Here is a 21,674-nt window from a genome sequence, read left to right as displayed (position 1 = left end):
CATTGGGTTCATCTGAAGGGTGACACTGGGTAAGGCATGACATTTTTCCCAAAAGTGGGAAAAAAATTTCCCAAATTTTTTTCCCAAAAATTGCCAAATTGCCTAGTTTAAAGTGGTTTCAGCAGCTGTTCTAACCGTGCAATTTTATGCATGTTTACTGAGAAGCAAGTATCACTGTGTTATTATAACTTACCCCCCAGGTAAATGTACATGGGATGGGACTGAAGCCTAATGGTGGCAATCGACAGCATTATTTGTTTTTAGCCCTTCAGTAAAACTATCAGGGTGTCAGTCACACAAGGAAATAACTTTAAAAATCAATATAAAATCACAATAATATCAACACAAAGCAGCATGGGGAGAGGGGGGACCAGTATAAAAAATTAGCAGTGCAGCAAGCCACGGTGTTTTTTTGCTTATCAAGGGGGAGGGGGGATTGCAGTGCAAATAGCATTGGGGTTGCTGCAGCCACTTTAACAGAAGGTGGGCACTTCTGACCCTGTTAGCATGCCTGCCCAAATGGAGAAAGGGTGACTTTTATAGGGGAAAATGTGTTCCAGAAAAAAACATGGCCGCTGTTTCGGCCCAGCCTTAGCCCAGACGCCTACTTTTGTAGAAGAATATGCCATTTTTGATATGGTGGTATCACAATGACCCTCCACACCTTCCCTAAAATCTGCAAAACCACAGCAAACTGAGGTTGTGGATGTAGATGGTTTTCGTGTCACGAGGGAACTTCCCTGGCAGCAGAAAGCAGCATATGGGTACTAGTCTTCTTCTGCCAGGAAAGAGAAGCGGGTTTGCCATTTGCTTCCCCTACACCGGAGAGAACCTCTTTCAGCCCAAGGGCTGAATTCCATTTTGGAGAAGCTCTCGGGGGCCACTTTCCAGTGGTGAGGAGGGCCAAAGGCAAAAGAGAGGGCTAAAAATAGCAAAAATACCAGCCAATTTTACCTTAACATTCTTACTGTAGTGGTGGGCAACTTATGGCTGCCCGAATGTTTTGGCCTACAGCTCCCATCATCCCTCACCATTGCCTATGCTAGGTAGGGCTGATGGGAGTTACAGGCCAAAACATCTGGAGGGCCACCAGTTGCCCACCCCTGTCTCACTGCCCATAATTAAGCCTTAGGAGAAGCATTTCAGCCCTTTAGAATGGAGAAAACACTGCACAAAAGCCGGGAAATGAGCAAATGACCAGTGGTTAGGGAATGGGCGGAGTTAGGGGAAAGGCCTTCTAGGGAACCCCAGAGGTGCCACATTTGGACCCCAGGCCTGAGGTTATGAAGCTCTGTCCTATACCTACCCCAAGCTCTTAGATGACCCATTCAAAAGCCTAGGACAGCTGAGCACATTCAGGAGGTCTCAGTCCCTGGACCAGCTGTCAGGATTGGGCCTCATAAGAGGTGTGCCCTTTGGTGGTTTTATTCTAGCTTCTTTGGGGTGGGGGTGAGCTTAAAGAGATGGCACCTTTCTCTGAGCCTGTCCTCCTTCCCCATCAATCCGTTGCTATGGGACACAAGGAGAAAAGAATTACAAAAACGTCTTTCTCCGTCCTCCCATGTGCAGTTCTTTGCCAAATCCTACTTGTAAATGCATCAGTGACTCCCACTTCAGTTACTGAAATTGAAATTTACACCAGAATTTTAACATGTAGATACCTCAAAGAAAGGATGCATGGTCTGTCAACTTGCTTCCAGATTATATTGCATGTTTTTCCTTCCAGAGATACATGCAGGCACTATAGCCGTGGTGTTACATTTTTGCTTGTCTTCAGATGTGAAGCCTGAGATATATTTCAGCTTTAGAAATGACCCAAGTACTCTATTTGATTATTCTCCCACTCCTTTCTGCATAATAGTGACAACAGCTAAGTATTCCATTATACCATTACCTTCCTTCTTAAAGTCTAAATCACTCCCACAAATAAGCTGGCACTTTTCTAATTGAAGCTTTGGGAAGAAATGCAACTTTTGATTGACCACTGGAATTGCTAAATTACCAAACTGGCAGGAAACCAAGAGGAATTACATTGTCATAATTGCTCCAGTAGAACATTGACTAGTTTGAGGTGATAGCAGATGAATCAACAAAGCAATTATAAGTAAACACCCAGCCGTGTGTGTGTGTGTGTGTGCGTGTGTGTGTGTGTATCTCAAACCTATGAGTACAGAAAACATTTTCTCTTTGCAGTTATTCACAAAGTGATCATTCAAAAATTGATCTCTATTTTAAAAAGTACATTCACATTCATAAGTACATTACCTAAAATGTCCCCTGGGTTGCCATTAAAACATCTCTTACACATGAATTGAGATTTGTTTTAGTTCTTAGAACTAAATGATATAGGTGACCCAAAAAGTAGTGTGTGTGTGTGTGTGTGTGTATTTATTAGTATTTAGTAGTAATAACTTGAGGGGATGTGGTGGATACCAGCCTAGGATTCAGGAATATGCAGCACCTCATACACCATGCCTTTAGATCCAAGCGGGTTTCACAGAAGATGACGTTGATTTATATGACAACCTGCACTTAAAAGGTGCAGTTTCCGCATTATGTGGTGAAACGTATGGTCAGATGTGTGCATGCAGTCCATTTTTAAAAGATTATATTAGGATTCAAATGTGGTGCTCCATCTCTAGGAAACAATTGCTGAGATGGTTCAAACGTTATAATTTGCTCTTTGATTTTTAAATTTGATCTCAAAATGTAACATTCACGTTATGGAATCAGAATCGGGAATTCAGTAGTGTTCGGGTTTATTTTTCACCCATTCAGTTTATTGATTTATTGCACACCTGGGCAAGCTACAGCTCTCTGAGGCCATGAGTGTGGCCTTCCACATGTGCCCAAGCTTCCAGATGCCCCCCTGCAAATTCCCCCCCTATGCCACCAGTGGGGGTAGGGGTTGGATTTGCAGCCCAGGAAGGAAATGTACAAGCACCAGCCCTTAATTATTCTCTTGCCATCATCAGATCAGTTTCTGTTGAGATTGAAGTTTTCACCCTCTACAGCAAGGACTCAATGGCCATGGAATGCTAACTGACTGAGAAGTGGGGTAGGAATGGGATGGAGTGGCTGGAAACACAGAACAGAGGAAGAGACACACAGATATCAAAAGGGTAGAGAGAATGATATTATTGTTTGGATATGACGTTTCCTGGTTTTCACTGAGAAGCTATTTTTAAAAGTCACCAGAGATGGAAGTGAGAGCTGCCCGTAAAAATCAATGGAGAAATCTAAGATTGTAACGTAGCTGGGACTGAACACAAGTATGTCCACACACATACACACACCCCAAAACCAAAACAGCCCAATAAGGACTAAGCATACTCAGCAGGCACAGAATGCTGATGGACTGAGGAAATCCAGCAGGAGGGGGAATGGAATGGAGTGGCTGAGACCTTGAACTCTACACTGAGTTGAGACTCTACACTGCAAGGTTTTGTTGCAGGGCCCGTGCCATTCCTTGTATTTCAGAGTGTTCCTGTGCTTGGACTGATATAGCCAAAGGCCATATTGGCTGAGGATAATGGAAAGACTGGTATAGATGATCTAGTAAGTTTAGGAGGGGTGTAACTGAATGATCCACTCATTGATTTCTGTGGGTTCCTATACAGAAGGCCTAAGTTGCTTTTGTTCTTCCTTTATGTAAGGGCTGTCTTCCTGTCAGGCTGCTGTAAACGGCTGAAGGGCATTGCTGGCAGGTAATAAAAGCATCAAGGGAGCCACAGAAGCCACAAACGTCGTCGCTGAAAGTTATTGTAGCAAACAGTTTGCTCTCACATCGTCCATTTCCAAAGCCATAATTTTCCCAGTGAGTCCAGGAAAAATTGGTCTGTTTTCACAATTAATAAGTAGGTAACACTTAACTCAGAAGTCTCTTCCACTTCATGTTCTGTAGCTAGAATAAAGATTTGGTCTGAAAGGAGATTAATAATATCACCTGTATTGATGGAGAATAAAACATACCCTAGGATATTGTGCTCATAATGAAATGACTGACAGAAAATCTTCATATTAAAGCCCCCCTTCCAAGTAAAGCCATTTCCCCCTCCCCCCATGGTTTATAGCTCTATAACCATGAGCAGGCCCATCAGCATTACCATTACATCTGTTTAATCAACATGATCAAACAGACTTAATCAACCCTGTGAAATAGGAATAAGGAACCATTTTTGACGCTTTCCTATATTAAAGAATTCAAGGTCACCCACCAGAATTAAGGAATGGCACACTTCATCAAAGGGAAGGGCTTATTTCTCACATGCAATTGACCTAATAGCATACAATTGACCTAACAAATTCACTGCCATAAGACTCATTGCTGATAGCATAGCTGTATTTGGAGAACAGGGTCAGAAAAAAGAAGGAAGAAAGTAAGAGCAATATTCAAAATGGTCTAAGGAGGCGTCTTTGGAATTTGAGTATGATTGATGAAACCAAATGCAGTGTTCAGCCAGGCAGCCCAGTCTGGGCTAAATTTGAGGAGCCAGGTCACAGCCAGCAGCTTTATAGGACTAGCTGCCTCCCTGGGTCACCTGATCTCTACTGGTTTGATAGCTGCAATACCCCCCACTAGTCACATGCAGTCATGGTGTGTTGACATACAGTCTCCCTAGCAAGTTACTATGGTGGTACAGAGAGAAAGGGCAGCATCCAACACTGCCCCTGTGCCTCCACTGGTTATGTTGCACCAGTGGGACCCACCGCTGGTGCAATAGGAAGTTAGCACTTCGCAACACAACCCTGGAAATGATCCAAAAAGCTCATTTCCAGAATGGGACAGGTCAGCAGAACTCCCTTTTCAGCTCATTTCCAGTTGTTTTAGGAAGCTGTGGCTTCCTGTTGTGCCAGTTGTGGGTCCTGCTGGCACACAGGCACCATTGGATACTGCTTGAAGATCCAAACTACCCATTACCCTTTCTGTGTAGTTCCAGCCTTGAGTGCAGGGCAGGGTGGGATTATTCAGGGCAAGGTTGCATAGGATATATGAAACTCTCAAAGGGTTCTAAAAAACATTGAGGCCTACAAAAAGATTCAATTCAATTAAAGCAAATTATTGTTTGGTTTAGCAGTATATGTCTTTTGTTGTTGTTGTTCAGTCGTTCAGTCGTGTCCGACTCTTCGTGACCCCATGGACCATAGCACGCCAGGCCTTCCTGTCCTGCGCTCTCACAATATTGTTCTTTACAGCATCGGATTTTCTTTTCACCACCAGACACATCCACAGCTGAGTGTCCTTTCAGCTTTGGCCCAGCCACTTCACTCTTTCTGGCGCTACTTGGAAATACCCTCTGCTCTTCCCCAGTGGTATATTGGACACCTTCCGACCTGAGGGGCTCATCTTCCAGCGTCATATCTTTTAGCCTTGTGATACGTTCCATGGGGTTTTCTTGGCAAGAATACTGGAGTGGGTTGCCATTTCCTTCTCCAGTGGACCACATTTTGTCAGAACTCTCTGCCATGACCTGTCCGTCTTGGGTGGCCCTGCACAGCATAGCTTATGGCTTCACTGAGTTATGCAAGACCCTTCGCCACAACAAGGCAGTGATCCATGAAGGGGGTATATGTCTTAAGTAAATGTAAATTAAGCATTCACTTTGAGACTCTTTTTGTTACCAGAATCACAGGTTACATTTTCAGTTTTCTGTTTTCTTTTTTTTTGCAAAAGCTCATTCTCAGTTGAGAGTAGTGCAAGTGAAGATAGTCATTTTCGTCCCAACTGACCTAAGAGAGTTCTTTATATGTTAATGTTTCTACTTTGAAAAAAGGGGCTCCCCTTCACAACATGTTCCAAAAATGGCAAGCTATATTATAAAAGTAAGGTTGACATTTAGAAAACTTGTCACTAACTCGTGCATTATTTGGGCAATGATCATTTCTGCCACAGATTTCCTGTCCATATACATACATGAGAACAATAGAAATTCGCCTGTGAATGCATGTTCAAGATCTGATGGATAGGTGCCTATTAATGCCTTTGCTCTAGAGGCTTCTTCACCTGTCATAGACCTACCCACAAGAAAACTAAACCTTTCACTGAGTGTGGCATGTGCCACTTGCTGTCTATCCATCCCAATGATAAGTTACAGGAGGATTGTGTGCAGAAATTGTCACTGGCACTCAAACCCAAGTCAATATTATCTAGGGATGTCGCAAGAGTCCATGGGGGCGGGGGGAATCTGATGACAAATGCATAGAGGAATGAATGGGATGGACAACAAAGCTTGGATTGAAATTGAGCCACTTTTATTGAAATATCTGCAAAGAGGAAACCTAGGACGGGCCCTGACTGTACCAGCACTTAGCTGGCACATTTGTGGGCGAAAACAAACCCAGCCTGAGGGGTGGTGTGTCAGCATCGCCGCCCCTCCGGACTGCCCCTTATGGGGGAGGTAGACCTTCCCGTGTCACCCCCTCCCGGGGCTGCACAGCTCCTGGGTGAATGGGGTGAGTCAGTCTCCCAGGCAACCCTTATCCCTCCGCTGAGCCACAAAACCCGTTCGGGAGGCCTCAGGCGTCACCTGTCACCATAAGGTGCCTCTGAATGCTCACCATCCCTAAGCTCGTTCTCCTTTGCCCATCCTAGCTGCCAACTGAAATGCAACCAGAACTGAGGAATAATTAGACCAAAATTACCTGCTTGACACACCCAACCCCATTAGCAATGTGAAGTAGGTGAAAAGGCACGCAGTCCCAGCCAATCGGACTACGAGCCAAAAATTCCTACTTGGTCCCCAAAAGGGCAACTGGTTGGGACCCACACTGCTTACGGGAGGGCAGGAGGGAGCTGCGCCAGCGAGGAACTGCCTGGGAGGGGCACGGATCATGGAAAAGACTCCTCTGGCCCCTCCCCTTTCTTTGGCCCAATGGCAGCCCGCATCATCCTCTCCCCTGCCTGCCTGCAACACCACCACCCCCATGGCCAGGCAAGCCAGATGTGGGGGTAGGGCATTTCCCTGCTTTTTATTCCACATTATCCAATATACCACAACAAATGTAATTGTGTGCCCTACGAGGTATAAATGCACAAGAGGGATACAGCGTTACCATGATGGGATCGTAATGATACGATACAATGTATAGAACTCGCCCAAATGTACAGTTTCAAATATGTCTCTATATTTAGGTAGCAAAAAGGCACGGTACTCAGCATGTCCACTTGGAAGTTACCTCAAAGCCAATGGACTTATTTCCATCTGAAAGCTTTTAGGATCCAAATGTTAGTTTATGATGCACCATCACGAATATAGCCTTAGTATTAAAACAAGTCATACACTGAGAATGCTAAAAGACTATGCTACTTAAAGGTACAGTTCTATGGGTTGCGTCCTCCATTATCGTAAGCCCACAAACTCGAAGGCTTCCAAGCATCCAATGCAGGGCGGGAGGAGTGGCGGAGGCAATCTTCCTCCAGCCCTGCATTTTTTGCTAGATGGGCTCGTATCCTGAACTCTCCAGCCTCCTCCCTCCCCACCCACTGAAACATCCCCTTTCCCCCTTCTCTGAGGTCGGGAACCCAACATCAGAGAGCAGCTGGTGTGGCTCTTTCCACACCAGCTGCAAGGGGGGAGGTGGGCAGATCTCCAATTCCCCCTCTGAGGTTGGAGGGCTGTCTCGGACCTCAGAGGGGGAATCCAAATAGCCTATGGCCCCTGCCCCTCAGACATAGGGGCCATAGGATTGCTCACTAAAGGATGTTTTCAAATGGTTTTGAAAAATAGAAAATGGATATTTCTCTCATGGAACAGGTTAGAACAGTTTGATAAATCTCTTCTAGCTAAAAAGTCATCTTCCTCTCCCCACCCCAAAGTTACAGGATATTCGGGGGGGGGGGAGTGGGATTTGTTATACTCGCAGGTGTGCTGTGGAGATTTTGTCATGCCTGTTATTTCAGTACTTCAATGTCTATGTCTATTAATAGCTCAAAGGTCTACTACATAAAAGTTCAGACACCTATTTCTCTATATCTATATTTATATCTACATCTCTATCTCTAACTGGCATATGAAACACACCTCTAATTTGATATACAGCTCTTTTATAATTATGTGATTACAATTTACATGGTGTCATGGACCAGCAAGGGACCAGTTCTGTGAGTGGAAAGGGAAAGAGGCAAAACAGCGTCCCACACTCCTTTTTTTTTTCTTCCTTTCTTGTGGCCTTTTCCATTGCACACAGATGGGGAAAAAATTCCCTCTGGCTACCTTCACCAAACCAGGCCTATAGCTCTCTGGGTCCCAGGTATCTACTGTAGGTAGCGTGGGGGTTGGCTGTTAGACATGGGTAAGTAAAAACCCATGAAGTGAGACCACATGGTTTCAAATAACAAAGCTTAAATTTTAGTGAAGAAAAATGTCAGTGGAAATTTTTAAAAATCTGAATGGATACATACATATACAACAAATAGCAGCAATAGACTAATAAAGCAACAGGGATAAACACACCCAGCTAACCTAACTAGACTGTATGCCTGCTTTATCCAAGTCTTTTCCAAGTAATATTTACCATCATTTGATCCAACTCTCTCGATCAATGCTCAAACACTTTCCTTCCTCTAGGACTCTGGTCTTTCTTTCTTTCCTTCTTACCCCTCTCTCTCTCTCTCTCTCTCTCTCTCTCTCCTTTCTGCTTTTCTGCCCCTCTGCCTTTTTGCATTAGACCAGGGGTGGGCTATGTGTGGCCTGTAGGCTGCATGGAGCCCCCACCCCCGCCCAAACAAATATATATATATATATACACACACACACACACTTGTCCAGCGTGGACATTTTGAAGCTGTTTTTCATTTTTAGTATGCCATAGCTACTCCGAAACCATTTAAAAAAAAAAAAGTGCTGCGGGCAGGGGGAAATCCTGGGAGCGAAAATGGCCCCCGGAACTCTCAAAGTTGCCCACCCCTAGATTAGATTTTTATATCTTAAAATTAGTTGTTGTTTTTCTCTCTCCCCAATGCCAAACAATCAGGAGAGTAGTTTCTTGTTCATTTCTCCCAGCTAAGTTTCTATTTCTCTCTGTCTTCCTCTGACCTTCTGCTGAACCTTTTAATCTCTTGGTTTCCTGAGCAAACCTCCTGACCTCTACATTCTAACTAAACGTTTGACCTCTAAACAATTAAGGTTTTGGCTAAAATGACTAGTACACACACACACAAGATTTGACCCCATCATATCCTCAAACCAGCCAAACACAAAAATGAGAGCCCTGTTCCTTCACAAGTAGAAACACTTTGGTTGATTAGAAATGTGAACCATGAACTATCTTCTCTTTCATGTACAGTGACACATAAATCCCAATAGAGATTCTACTGCACTATTCCGCCTCAGCTCACAGTACTCAATGACAGCTGTGAAGAAGCAGTCTGGCAATCAATCTTGAGTCTGATGAGTGCTTGAAAACGTTTCTTTAACACAAACAGTTAATAAACATAAAAATAATGAGGAAACATAAATACGACTGAGCCCAAACCACTTTTGCTTATGTTACAACTAGGGATGTACGAGAGTCAATTACCTTTTCGAAGGGTGACATTCGCAGTGGGGGGGAGGTGCTCCATCCCTCCCCCCAAAATTCATTCGGCCATCCAGCCACTGGGCAGCCTGCACAGGGACGCAAATGGCGGCCGCCGTAGCCGCCGCCATTTGCGTCCCTGTATTTTGCAGTGATAGGCTACGTAAATATTTATGTAGCCTATCACGGCAAAAAAAACAAAAAAAGGGAACGCAAATGGCGGCAGCTACGGCGGCCGCCATTTGCGTTCCCTTTTTCTTTTGCCATGATAGGCTACGTAAATACTTAAGTAGCCTATCATGGCCTCCGCAAATGGCGTTCCTGCATTAGCCATGATAGGCTACGTAAGTATTTGCGTAGCCTATCACGGCTATAATGAAGAAGCGAACGGCAGCAGGTAAGTGCTCCATTTCGCGCGCCTTTCGCGGGGTGGGGGGGCGAGGGGCTTCATTCCACCACGGATTTGGGGGGCCGAATGCACTGGCATTCGGCCTCACCGAGATCCGTGGTGGAATTCTCTGACAACCCTAGTGACAACAATGTCAGTTATCCATCGCTAGCTGGGTAGCAATAAGTCTTTGTCAGAAGCAGTTCCTTTCAATCTATTAATTCCTGTTACCTCTTGCTCTTCTAATTCTTTTTTATATCCTGAGCTTTTTTACAAGAAACTGTTAATCCGCTGTATGCACTTTCGGTTTTGTTGCAGAATTGAGATCCATGCTCTACACAAATAGCTTTTCGTTTCCTGCTTTTTACACTACATATATGCTGTGCTATAGTGAAATAATGCAATGACAAAAACAGGAAAATATGTTTCCTTTCACTTTCTCAAATGATACTCCATTTCCCCTGCTCTAAACCCTCCCTGCAAAACTGCTCTTACAAAACAGAAGCGAAACTGGAGCGTCACAACATCATATGAATAAGGAATGATGAGTGCACAATAAATGCATGTAGAAAAGCTCCCTTTCTGCTTTCTTCTCTCCTCCTTCTCTTCTCTCAGTCTACTCTCTCATCAGCTCCTCCTTCTCCAATCATCCCCAACTGACTTTTTAGCTCTGGTGGCCCTGCATCCTATGAAAGGAGGAGACATTTACAGACACTGAAACATTCTCAGCTGTTACAAGGTGAGAATATTTTTGTTCTTGTTCTACGCTGTTCTTACATATTACTGGCTACTTCTCGGCTGCTTTGACACTGGGCATTGACAGTGGAATAGCCACACTTCGTTCACTCCCCTTTTATGGGGCATCTACATGATATCATTCCCAAAACATCCTCTCCCCGTGTTTTCTCCATCCAGCTTCCTTTTTTTTTGCACAGCTCAGAACATCTGAATTAAAAAAAACCATGAAACAGTTGCACAATCTCCCCAGCTGTAGATGATCCATTGAACAGTGGTTGGATAGTTGTTTTGATCTGCTATGGCCTGTATAGATTGCCCTGGCTATTTCCGCTATCACTTTATCCTGGATCTTCCAAAGGGCATTGCCTTTACATCCGTTTCCTTACTCACCTCAAATTGCAGTTGCATGGAGGGAGTTGTATTCATGATCTGGACTCCAGCAAGTGGGGAGGGAGCATTTAACCCTTGCCCCCCCCCCCCACACACACACACACCATGGTCTGAAAGGAACCTGTCCTCCAACTTTTGGGGCTGGGAGAGTCTGAGTGCAGTCTTGGCTACAAAGTGGAAGCAAAGCAAAGCTGCTATTCTGCTTGCAGTGAGAAGCAGAACAGCAATGATGGGGTGTTGTTAAATCACCCAGTTCTGGAAGTGTCCCTGCTTTTCAAATATGGCAGGAAGCAAATGACAGATCCCAAGGCATTTCTTGTATCTCTTGGCAGAGGAGGATACTGATGTGTGGATAGGATCACATGTTCTCTTGGTTCAATGAAAATGTTAGCACGGCCATTGCCTTGATTTGCTGTTCAGATTCCATGCCTTGCTTTTGCGCACTGATGTACAAATGATGCACAACTGACCCTTGGAAGACAGCAGTTCAAATGGCGAAGTTTCAAAAAGTAAGAAAACTAAAGCGCAATTGACTTGAAGGTTTGCATCGGTTCAGAGCAGACACATTCCCATTAACTCCTCGGGGGGCCAAAACACAGCCAAGATAAGAAATATGTTTTCCCATCATCAAAGGAATGCACAAACCTAATTTTTATGCAGTGATTGTAGTTATGACCAAGATTGTGTGCAGTTTTCACTGCAATGGTTTCTTTGATTAAAAAGTAGGAAACATGGAAGGGGAAGCGTTCCCTGGCTGCTCCCCAGCAGTTCTAGGTGCTTTGTCTCAACAGAGTACAAAGCTAGCAGGTTCACAAGGTCCTGCCAGGCCAAACATCTAGAAATAGATAATCTCAGCTCTGTTTAGGTAGGTCAGAGTACATGTGGACCGCCTTGATAGACCTCACCAGTTCTGAGACAAAAATACCCTTTACAAGGAGGACAACAATACACAAATCGAGATATATTTGTATCCCAGGTTTCCAAAATTCCTAGTACTACTGAAACTGTATATATTTTTGTGCTGCAAACATTTATGTAGTAATTCTTGTTCTTTCTCCTGATTTCTCGAGGTATGACTCCTACCCCTTCCTATATAAAGTCCAACTCATTTTAATCTCTATAGTCCTCATGGGCTTTTTTTTATAAAGCTCGTTTCTGGCCTGTATTTACTTAGGGTGCCAGCAATCAAACCAGTGCATTATCCACTGGAGTTATATGTCCCCAGTACTTACATTTACTGCCTTTCACACAAATAGTTCCAGCAGTAGGTGAACCATGTGCATCTGGCTGGATAATGCTTTCCTAGTCAGACCTGTTTGCAGAGAGAAAGAAAATGAGTGTGCGGCTGGTGTTTGCTTGCCAAGCACTGAAGTCCTGTCAAGGGGCCCATTCATTCTTCCTAACTTTGCCAACCTCACCAGCAAAAGCAAAAGATGCAAGAAGAAGACTATTCGTATTTAAAATGAAGGAAATAGTACTTTAAAGTCGAGAGCTTTAATCTAGGCATGTACGAGAAATTTGTTTCGATTCATTTTTTTATCATCAGAAATTAACCAGTTTGCACCTTCTGGATCAAACACGGACTCAGACACAATCTGTGGTTGAAGTCCATACATTTCCAAACTTGCAGTGTGATTCGCAGACCAAAAACATACATTTGGCAGCATGTGTACATTTGAAAAATGTGTCTGAAAAATGCGTACTTTCCAAAAATGTGCACAAATACACTTTAATCAATAGGAAAACAATATATACATTTCAAAGAAGTGCACAGCTGATATGTACATTTGGAAAAATACCCATAGAAATACAGACGGATTTTCATGTGAAAAGAAATAAAAACCTGAAGCTCCCAATCTGATGAAGAGTTGAGTCGAAATGAGCTTCGAGATGAAATTTGGAGAACTTCAGCAAGCTCAAGGTTTGCTGATTTGCTCATCCCCAGTTTAATCCTTCCTTTCCTACAAGGGGGTTACTTGAAAGAAGGGTCAATGTAACACATTGAGTGCAGGGCCATTTATTTAAATATGGCCAGGTATTATGACCTCATTAGCCGCAATGGTGACATCATTTAACTGCCTTCACTACCATTTCAGATCTGGCCTATAATGCACTATGTGTTATATATAAAGCACAGTTAGAAGCAGACGCTTCAGTAGAGTTTGGGCTGAAGAAAACCGAGCAAGTTTATCACGTTCACAAAAGGGAGATTTTGAGAACACAGAATTACACTTCATGATGTCTGTCTGCAAAAACCTGTTTAATACACTTAATTAAATCAGTGGGGTTATAAGGTGCAGAGAAAGGCCTAGAAGAAAATGTGTGTCTCTTTAAAACGCCAGTGAAAAATGTTGGGTGGGGTGGGGAGTGGAGCGATGGATTGGAACTTCCAGGGGACTAAATTTGGGATGGATTGGAACTTCCAGGGGGCTGGATTTGGCTCCTGGTTTCCCCTTTCGGAAAGACTGAAATGCCTCTTCTAAAGCTGAGTTATTGGCAATAAGAGCTTTAAGCTAAAATATGCTCACATTTTGAGGTTCTGCACCCCCTTTTTTAAGGATTTCGTCTGACCTTAGGACATGAGCACCAAGGGGGTGGTAGTAAGATCAGTCTGTACCCACTGTATTGATTTATCTCTGCTGTGATGCATTTTATATGGTAATTGTACTTTTATTGTTTGCATTGAATTTTTAACCATTTAAAAAATGGTTACTGGACCCAAAGAACCCCAGTGATGAGATGGCATAGAAATACCAATGATATTAAACAAACAAACAAACAAACAATATACTGGAGTCTAAAGCTTTAATAGAGTTAAATGCCATCTATGGTCCAGCAACAGTCTAGCATCTCCACACAAGATTTTTTTGTTTTGGCTGGATCATACCAAAGTTTTCCAGTACTTATATACCAGTGGGACCTGCAACAAAATGTGTGTCCCCACAACAGTCTGCTCACTAAGCATGCTCAGTCCTGTGGAGTTGGGGGTGGGGGGTCCCCTCCTTAAGGGTTTTTTCCCCTAAAGACAGTAATTGATTACTTTCTTTGCTTCTTGTAATCAAGACCCCAAGTAATCAATTAAAAAAAGCATATGACGAACATAATCCTTCACAACATAACCTGCAGGGGAAACTAATCAATCACTGAACACCTCAGAAAAGGAAAATATTGTGTGGACTTTCTGAGAGAGGGAATTCCGGAGCCTAGGGCTCACCACTGAGAAGGTCCTGTCCTGCGAACCTGCCAAGCTCACCTCAGACGGTGGTGGAACATGGAGTACAACGTCCTTGGAAGTGTTGACCAGTGGTCAGAATCATACTGCAGTCAACCTTCATTTCTGAAAGAGTCTTCAGCTCTAAGAAATAGCCCTTCTTTCCTCCCTTTTCACAAAAATAGCATCATCAACATTCCATCAAAGCTAAAATGTATCTAAATTAACATAATGAGATATAAATACTGAAGTCTGTTGAACATGTCTCCACAGAGTTCTTATTTTAATGCACTTTCTTTCCTCCTCCCCCCCAGCAGATTTTAATTTCCCTCCAGCCTAAGTGAAGAAAATAGTTTTGACAGATACTAGCAGTTAGGCAAATACAGAACGGTGTGTTACAGTCATATGCATTTTGTCAGTTTCTTTGGACGTAATTGTGTTAATCTGCCAAGGGTATTTTTCCCACACTGATTTGTCACTGGTGGAATTAGCCGACCCTGGCTATCTATGAGCAATTAGAAACCCTGCTGATGTCTGTGGAGTTTTTCCACTTTTACCAAGATCAAGCTTTTTTTCCTTCACTAGCAACGTCTATATCAACCTTTCAGTTCTGATAATATTTTATTTTGTCCATATGCCAAGATAAAGATTTCAGAGCAGCTCAAATACATTAACCTTCATTTAGCAAAAGGAAAAGACAGGCAGTAGAATGGAGCTATGAAATGCCTTTGAAATTAATAGGGATGTTGGAGAAATCCTCCATGGACCCCAATGAGGCAGGACTCTATTGAATCTGGTCCCCCGAAGTCCGTGGAGGATCAGCTCTCCTACCTTGTCTTCCAGCGCGAAGTCCTCACCAGCGGATCCTCCCTGCTGCCAGCTCCAAAGACCCAACAATACGGCCACCATGGCCGTATAGTCAGACTGCGTCTGTTACGTCATTTGCATCCCTGCTCTTTAACATGATAGGCTACATAAATCTTTAACGTGATAGGCTATGCCCAACACCTTTTGCGGACGAAGACCGGCCGTTTTCTCCTTAAAATACCTTAACAAGTATGGTCCGAGTCCACTTGGACGTTCTCCTGCACAACCCTGTTGAAAGGAAGGGGAGCTCAGTTCTTGTCCAAGACACTGAAATTTGTACTGAGAACCTCAGAATATGAGGCTTGAGCTCACATAGGTTGGCTGTGTTTAGATCCCAAAGCCCTCAGGCGTGTATAGTAGAAGTGTGCATTCATTTTGGAATTAATTAAAAAAAGCAACTGGGACTGCAACAAAAAGTTGCAGTGCGGTGTACTCTCCATTCAGGAATACAGCCACTCCATCCATTCCCCCTCCCAGTTTTCTCCGCCTCCAGATGTCCATCAGCATTCCATAGCTACTGAGCATTCTCAGTCCACACTGGACTGTGGGGGGGGGGCGGTGTCCCACTCCTTAAGTTTTTCCCCCTATGGATTTTTTTGTACTTTTGCAAACTTTAGGGTTCCCTTAAGCCACTTGATACCTCCCTCTCTGCATGGGTGGTGCCATACTGGCTACGTAACAGCACAGCTGGAATGTTAGAAAGAGAAGCAATTACTGGACCAAACTGGCTTATTTACAGTCAGGGCCAGAAATATTGGAACAAGGATAAATGTTTTGGCATTTGGCCTCTGTACACCACCACATTGAAGTTGAAAGGAAACACACCCAGATGAGAGCGAAGTCAGGACTTTCAGCTGTAATTCAAGGGGTTGGACAAAAGTGGGACACTAACCATTCAGGAAGGACAGCCAGTGGCATACACACACCCCCATCGTTGGTGGCTCATAAGTAATGGAACGAACCAACATCGTTTCAAACTTAAGGATCACCTTTAAAACCTGGATGAAGATCCTTTGCAGTCAATGACTGCCTGAAGTCTGGAACCCATGGACATGACCAAATGCTGAGTCCCCTCCCTTGAGATGCTTTGCCAGGCCTTTACTGCACCTGCCTTCAGCTGCTGCTTGTTTGTGGGTCTTTCTGCCTTCAGTCTTAGGAATGTACGAAAGTGACTTACCTTTCGCGGATTATGTTGATGGTGGGGGGGGAGGTGTTCCGTCCCTCCCCCTGGAATACTGGCCGAGGGGGGAGGCGCTCCGTTCCTCCCCCCGGAATCCTCGAACGGCCGGCTGTGCTCCACGGCAGCTCCACGGAGCAGCCGGCCAGGCCAGAGCTGCCCGCAGCCGGATTTCTGACCCCGGAGGGCTCTGGGTAAAACAAAAAACAAAAAAACCAACCGTGTATGCAAATGGCGGCGGCTATGGCTGCCGCCATTTGCGTTCCTTCTTTTTGGCCATCTTAATCTACATAAATATTTACGTAGACTATGATGGCGAAAATCAAGGGGAACGCAAATAGCATAGCGGGCGCTATTTGCATCCCTTTTTCATTCACCGTTTTAGCTTACGTAAATCCTTACGTAGGCTAAAATGGCGAATCAAAAGGGGATGCAAATAGCGCCCGCTACGCTATTTGCGTTCCCCTTGATTTTCGCCATCATAGTCTACGTAAATATTTATGTAGATTAAGATGGTAAAAATAGGGATGGCGGAGAATTTCTCCCCGAAACTTCAGGGGGCCGAGCGCCAACGTGTTCAGCTCCCCAAAATGTTTCGGGGAGAAATCCTCCGCACCCCCCCCGCACCCCCCACACACACACCCGGGACGGGACTTACCTTCACCGAATGTCCCTCCCGGTGGCTGGTCCGGCCGGCGGTTCGGCGGGTGTTCGAGCGAGGCGGGAGCGGCAGCCGGTCTTTCGACCGGCTGCCGCCACCGCCATTGCAATGAAAGAAAAAAAGAAACGCCCCCTGATAGGCTACGTGACGATTCACGTAGCCTATCACGGCTAGATTTGCAAAGTCAGCTGTGATAGGCTACGTCAATCGTCACGTAGCCTATCACGGGTGACTTAAAAAAAAAAAGTGTACGGATAATGGCGGCCCCCATAGGGAGCCGCCATTCCCGTTCCTTATTTGGTCGCTGTAGTCTACGTAAATGTTTACGTAGACTACGGTGAAAATAAGGGCAACGCTATTTGCGTTGCCCTTATTTTCGCCGTAGTCTACGTAAACATTTACGTAGACTACAGCGACTAAATAAGGAACGCGAATGGCGGCTCCCTATGGGGGCCGCCATTCGCGTACGCGCTTTTTTTTTTTTAAAGTCACCCGTGATAGGCTACGTGACGATTGACGTAGCCTATCACGGCTGACTTTGCAGATCTAGCCGTGATAGGCTACGTGAATCGTCACGTAGCCTATCAGGGGGCGGTTTTTGTTTTTTTGTTTTTACTTTCGCATTCGCGGCCAGGCGAGGCGGGAAGCCTCCTTCCCGGCCTGAATTTCGGCCGGGCAAGGTGGGAACCCTCCCCCCCGGCCTGAATTTCGGCCGGGCCGAGGCGGGAAGCCTCCCCCCCCGGCCTGAACTTCGCGGGGGGACCAGCGAAGCGCCTCCCCCCCACCGCGAACGGCCTTCGACGACAGGTAAGTGACTTTCGTCCACCCTAGGTAAAAAGAAGGAATGCAAATGGCGGCGTCTGTAGCCGCCACCAGTTGCGTATGCTTTTTTTTTTTTAAACCCACCCCCAACCATGATAGGCTATGTAAATATTTATGTAGCCTATCACGTCTTTTTTGTCTTTTTTTTTAAAACCTAGCCATGATAGGCTACGTAAATCTTTACGTAGCCTATCATGTCTTCCCCCCCCCAAGCCTGGAAATGGCAGCAGCGGCAGCCGGTCGGAAGACTGCCCGCTGCCGCCGCCGCAGCCACCACCGCAGCCGCCGCCGGAGCCGCCGCCACCTGGAAGATCCGCCCCAGGTAAGTCTCGTCCCGGGGGGGATCCGTGGGGGGGCGGGGGGGCAGGCCGTTCTACCACAGATTTCAGGGGGCCGAATGCACTGGCATTCAGCCTCACCGAGATCCGTGGCGGAATTCTCTGACATCCCTATTCAGTCTTGTCTTCAGTAAGTGAAAAGCATGCTCTATTGGGTTGAGATCAGGTGACTGACTTGGCCATTGAAGAACATCTGACTTCTTTGCCTTCAGAAACTCTTGGGTAGCTTTTGCTATATGTTTTGGGTCATTATCCATCTGCAATATAAAGTGGCGTCCTATCAGTTTGGCAGCATTCGGTTGAATCTGAGCAGAATGTATAGCCCTATACACTTCAGAATTCATCCTGCTGCTTTTGTCTGCAGTCAGGTCATCAATAAACACCAGTGACCCGGTTCCATTGGCAGCCATACATGCCCATGCCACAACACTGCCTCCACCATGTTTGACAGATGATGTGGTATGCTTTGCATCATGAGCTGTTCCTTTCCTTCTCCATACTTTTCTCTTCCCATCATTCTGGTACAAGTTAATCTTGGTTTCAGCAGTCCAAAGAATCTTATTCTAGAACTGGGCAGGCTTTTTTAGGTGTTTGCTGGCAAAGGCTAATCTGGCCTTTCTGTTCTTGAGCATTACCATGGTTTGCAACTTGTTGTGAAGCCTCTGTATTTACATTCATAAAGCCGTCTCTTGACTGTAGATGTTGACAATGACATGCCTCCTTCCGCAAGAGCATTCTTGACCTGGCTAGATGTTGTGAAAGGGTTCCTCTTCACCCTGAGCAGAATTCTGCAGTCATCCACTGTAGTTGTCTTCTGTGGTCGTCCAGGCCTTTTGCTGTTGCTGAGCTTGCCAGTTAATTCCTTCTTTTCCAGGATGTTCCAAACTGTTGTATTGGCCACTCCCACTATTTTTGCTATCTCTCTGATGGGCTTATTTTGTTTCCTCAGCCTAATGACGGCCTCCTTCACTCACATGGACACCTCTTTGGGCCTCATGTTGGGAGCTCCAGTGAACAGCTACCAAATGCAAATGTCACACTCAGAACCACCTCCAGTTTTTTTATCTGCTTGATTGGTCATGGGGCACCCAGGAAACAGGCCACACCTGGCCATGCAGCTGCTTGTCAGTAGGGATGTACGAAAATCACTTAGCTTTCGCGAATTATGCTGATGGTGGGGGGGGAGGCGCTCTGTCCCTCCCCCCGGAATCTTGGATGGGGGGGAGGCGCTCCGTTCCTCCCCCCCCCCCCGAATCCTGGCCAGCCGGCTGTGCTCCACAGCGATTCTGCGGAGCCGCTGGCCGGCTCCTCCAGCAGCCGGACATCCGGCCGCTGGCTAGCAGGGACACAAATGGCGGCAGCCATAGCCACCGCCATTTGCATCCCTGCAGTCAGCCGTGATAGGCTACATAAATGTTTAAGTAGCCTATCACGGCTGACTTAAACAAAAAACAAAAAAACGCGTGTACGCAAATGGCGGCAGCCATGGCCACCGCCATTTGAGTTCCTTATTTAGGCACGTCTTAGTCTACGTATACATTTACGTAGACTAAGGCAGCGAAAATAAGGGGAACGCAAATAACGTAGCGTCTACACTATTTGCGTTCCCCTTATTTTCGCCGTCTTAGTCTATGTAAATGTTTACATAGACTAAGACGTGCCAAAATAAGGAACGCAAATGGCGGCGGACATGGCCACCACCATTTGCGTACGCGCGTTTTTTGTTTTTTGTTTAAGTCAGCCGTGATAGGCTACTTAAACATTTATGTAGCCTATCACGGCTGACTGCAGGGATGCAAACGGCGGTGGCTATGGCTGCCGCCATTTGCGTCCCTGCTAGCCAGCGGCCGGATGTACGTAAGATTTACGTAGCCTATCACGTTTTTTTTTTAAAAAACCTAGCCCTGATAGGCTACGTAAATCTTTACGTAGCCTATCATGTTTTTGTTTTTGTTTTTTTAAACTGGAAATGGTGGCGGCCGGTCGGAAGACCGGCTGCCGCCGCTGCCAAACCGCTGCTGCTGCCGAACTGCCGCCGCTGCCAAACCGCCGCCGCTGCCGAACCGCCGCCAGAGCTGCCGCCGCCAGGAAGATCTGTCCAAGGTAAGTCTTGTCCCGGGGGGGGCGTTCTGCCACCTATTTTGGGGGGCCGAATGCGCTGGCATTCGGCCTCTCCGAGATCCGTGGCGGAACTTTCGTACATCCCTACTTGTCAGCCATTCATTCCATCACTTATGAGCCACCAACGATGGGTGTGTGTGTATGCCACTGGCTGTACTTCCTGAATGGTTAGTGCCCCACTTTTGTCAAGCCCCTTGAATTACAGCTGCAAGTCCTGACTTCGCTCTTATCTGGGTGTGCTTCCTTTCAACTTCAATGTGGTGGTGTACAGAGGCCAACTGCCAAAACAGTTATCCTCGTTCCAATATTTCTGGCCCTGACTGTAGTTCAATTTTCATTCGTTCTGAAATGAATGCCCAGAATAACTCCTATTCATGCCATTTAGGGCAGGGGTGGAAGCTTACCCCTCTGCAGCATAAATAATGGGGCTTATTTCTGTGTCATTTCCAGGTGGCTGCAATTCTTTTGTTTTCAGAAGGCCCCATTCTGTGGCATTCGCCAGGGCAGGGAGAGTGAAGGGCACCAGTGAGGGCTGCCATTTTCTTGTGGTAGCTATCATTCTCCACCTCCACCATTCCCCAGAGCGATACAACATTTGCGGCATCTGGAAAAATAAAAGGGAAACCTGTTTGCCTGACTAACAACAGGTTAGAACACTACTGTAAATAGAAATGAATGACTTTTAAACAAATGGATAACCAAAGGAATGCACTTCATAGAAATAAATAAAACAAATGGGGGTCTTTATAACAAAAACAAATGGAGCAATGAGATGGTGGCAGGATGAGTTGCACTCCCTAAAAATTGGCCCCTGTGACTGGCAGGTGGTATAAAGTCTCCGAGGGCACAATCCTACTGGGATTCCCATCAGCATCCAAACTCAGAGGGTGATGGGGATCCTATGCAGAGTGGGAGGAGCACAGAGGTGATCTTCACCTCTGCGCTCCCTGCACTCTGCATTTTAGCTAGATGGGCTTTTTCACCCATCTAGCTGAGGTGTCTGGGAGGGGGAGGGAAGGAGGCTGGGGACAGCTCATATCCCCACTTCCCCAGTCCCCTCCGGCACACTCTCCTTTCTGTCTTCTCCGAGGTCACCTTTGCAACCTTGGGGAAGCAGCTGGTGCAGTTCTCTCCATGCCTGCTGTGAGGAGGGGGGGGGGACTCGGATTCCTGGGTCCGAGGTCGGAGCTGTCTCTGACCTTGGATCCAGGAATCTGAAGTATCTTATGACCCCCAGACCCTGTCTCAGGGCCATAAGATTGTTCTCTGATTTGCTCAAACTTGGTTACTAGGAGCCAAACGAGATATTACTTTGAATCTATATCTAGTGGCTATGTCTTTTTTTTTACTTTAGAGTAGGTGCAGGGGGGTCCTAGTGTGGTGGATAGGGGGCTTTTAAGATCTGGATTGGGCCCCTGCACCCACTCTAGAGGTAACATGGAAAA

The sequence above is a fragment of the Heloderma suspectum genome, chromosome 3, assembly GCF_057233095.1.
Source record: "Heloderma suspectum isolate Gila_16-S chromosome 3, 16-S_ref, whole genome shotgun sequence".
Taxonomy (NCBI): domain Eukaryota; kingdom Metazoa; phylum Chordata; class Lepidosauria; order Squamata; family Helodermatidae; genus Heloderma; species Heloderma suspectum.
Note: the sequence above shows the minus strand (reverse complement) of the source record.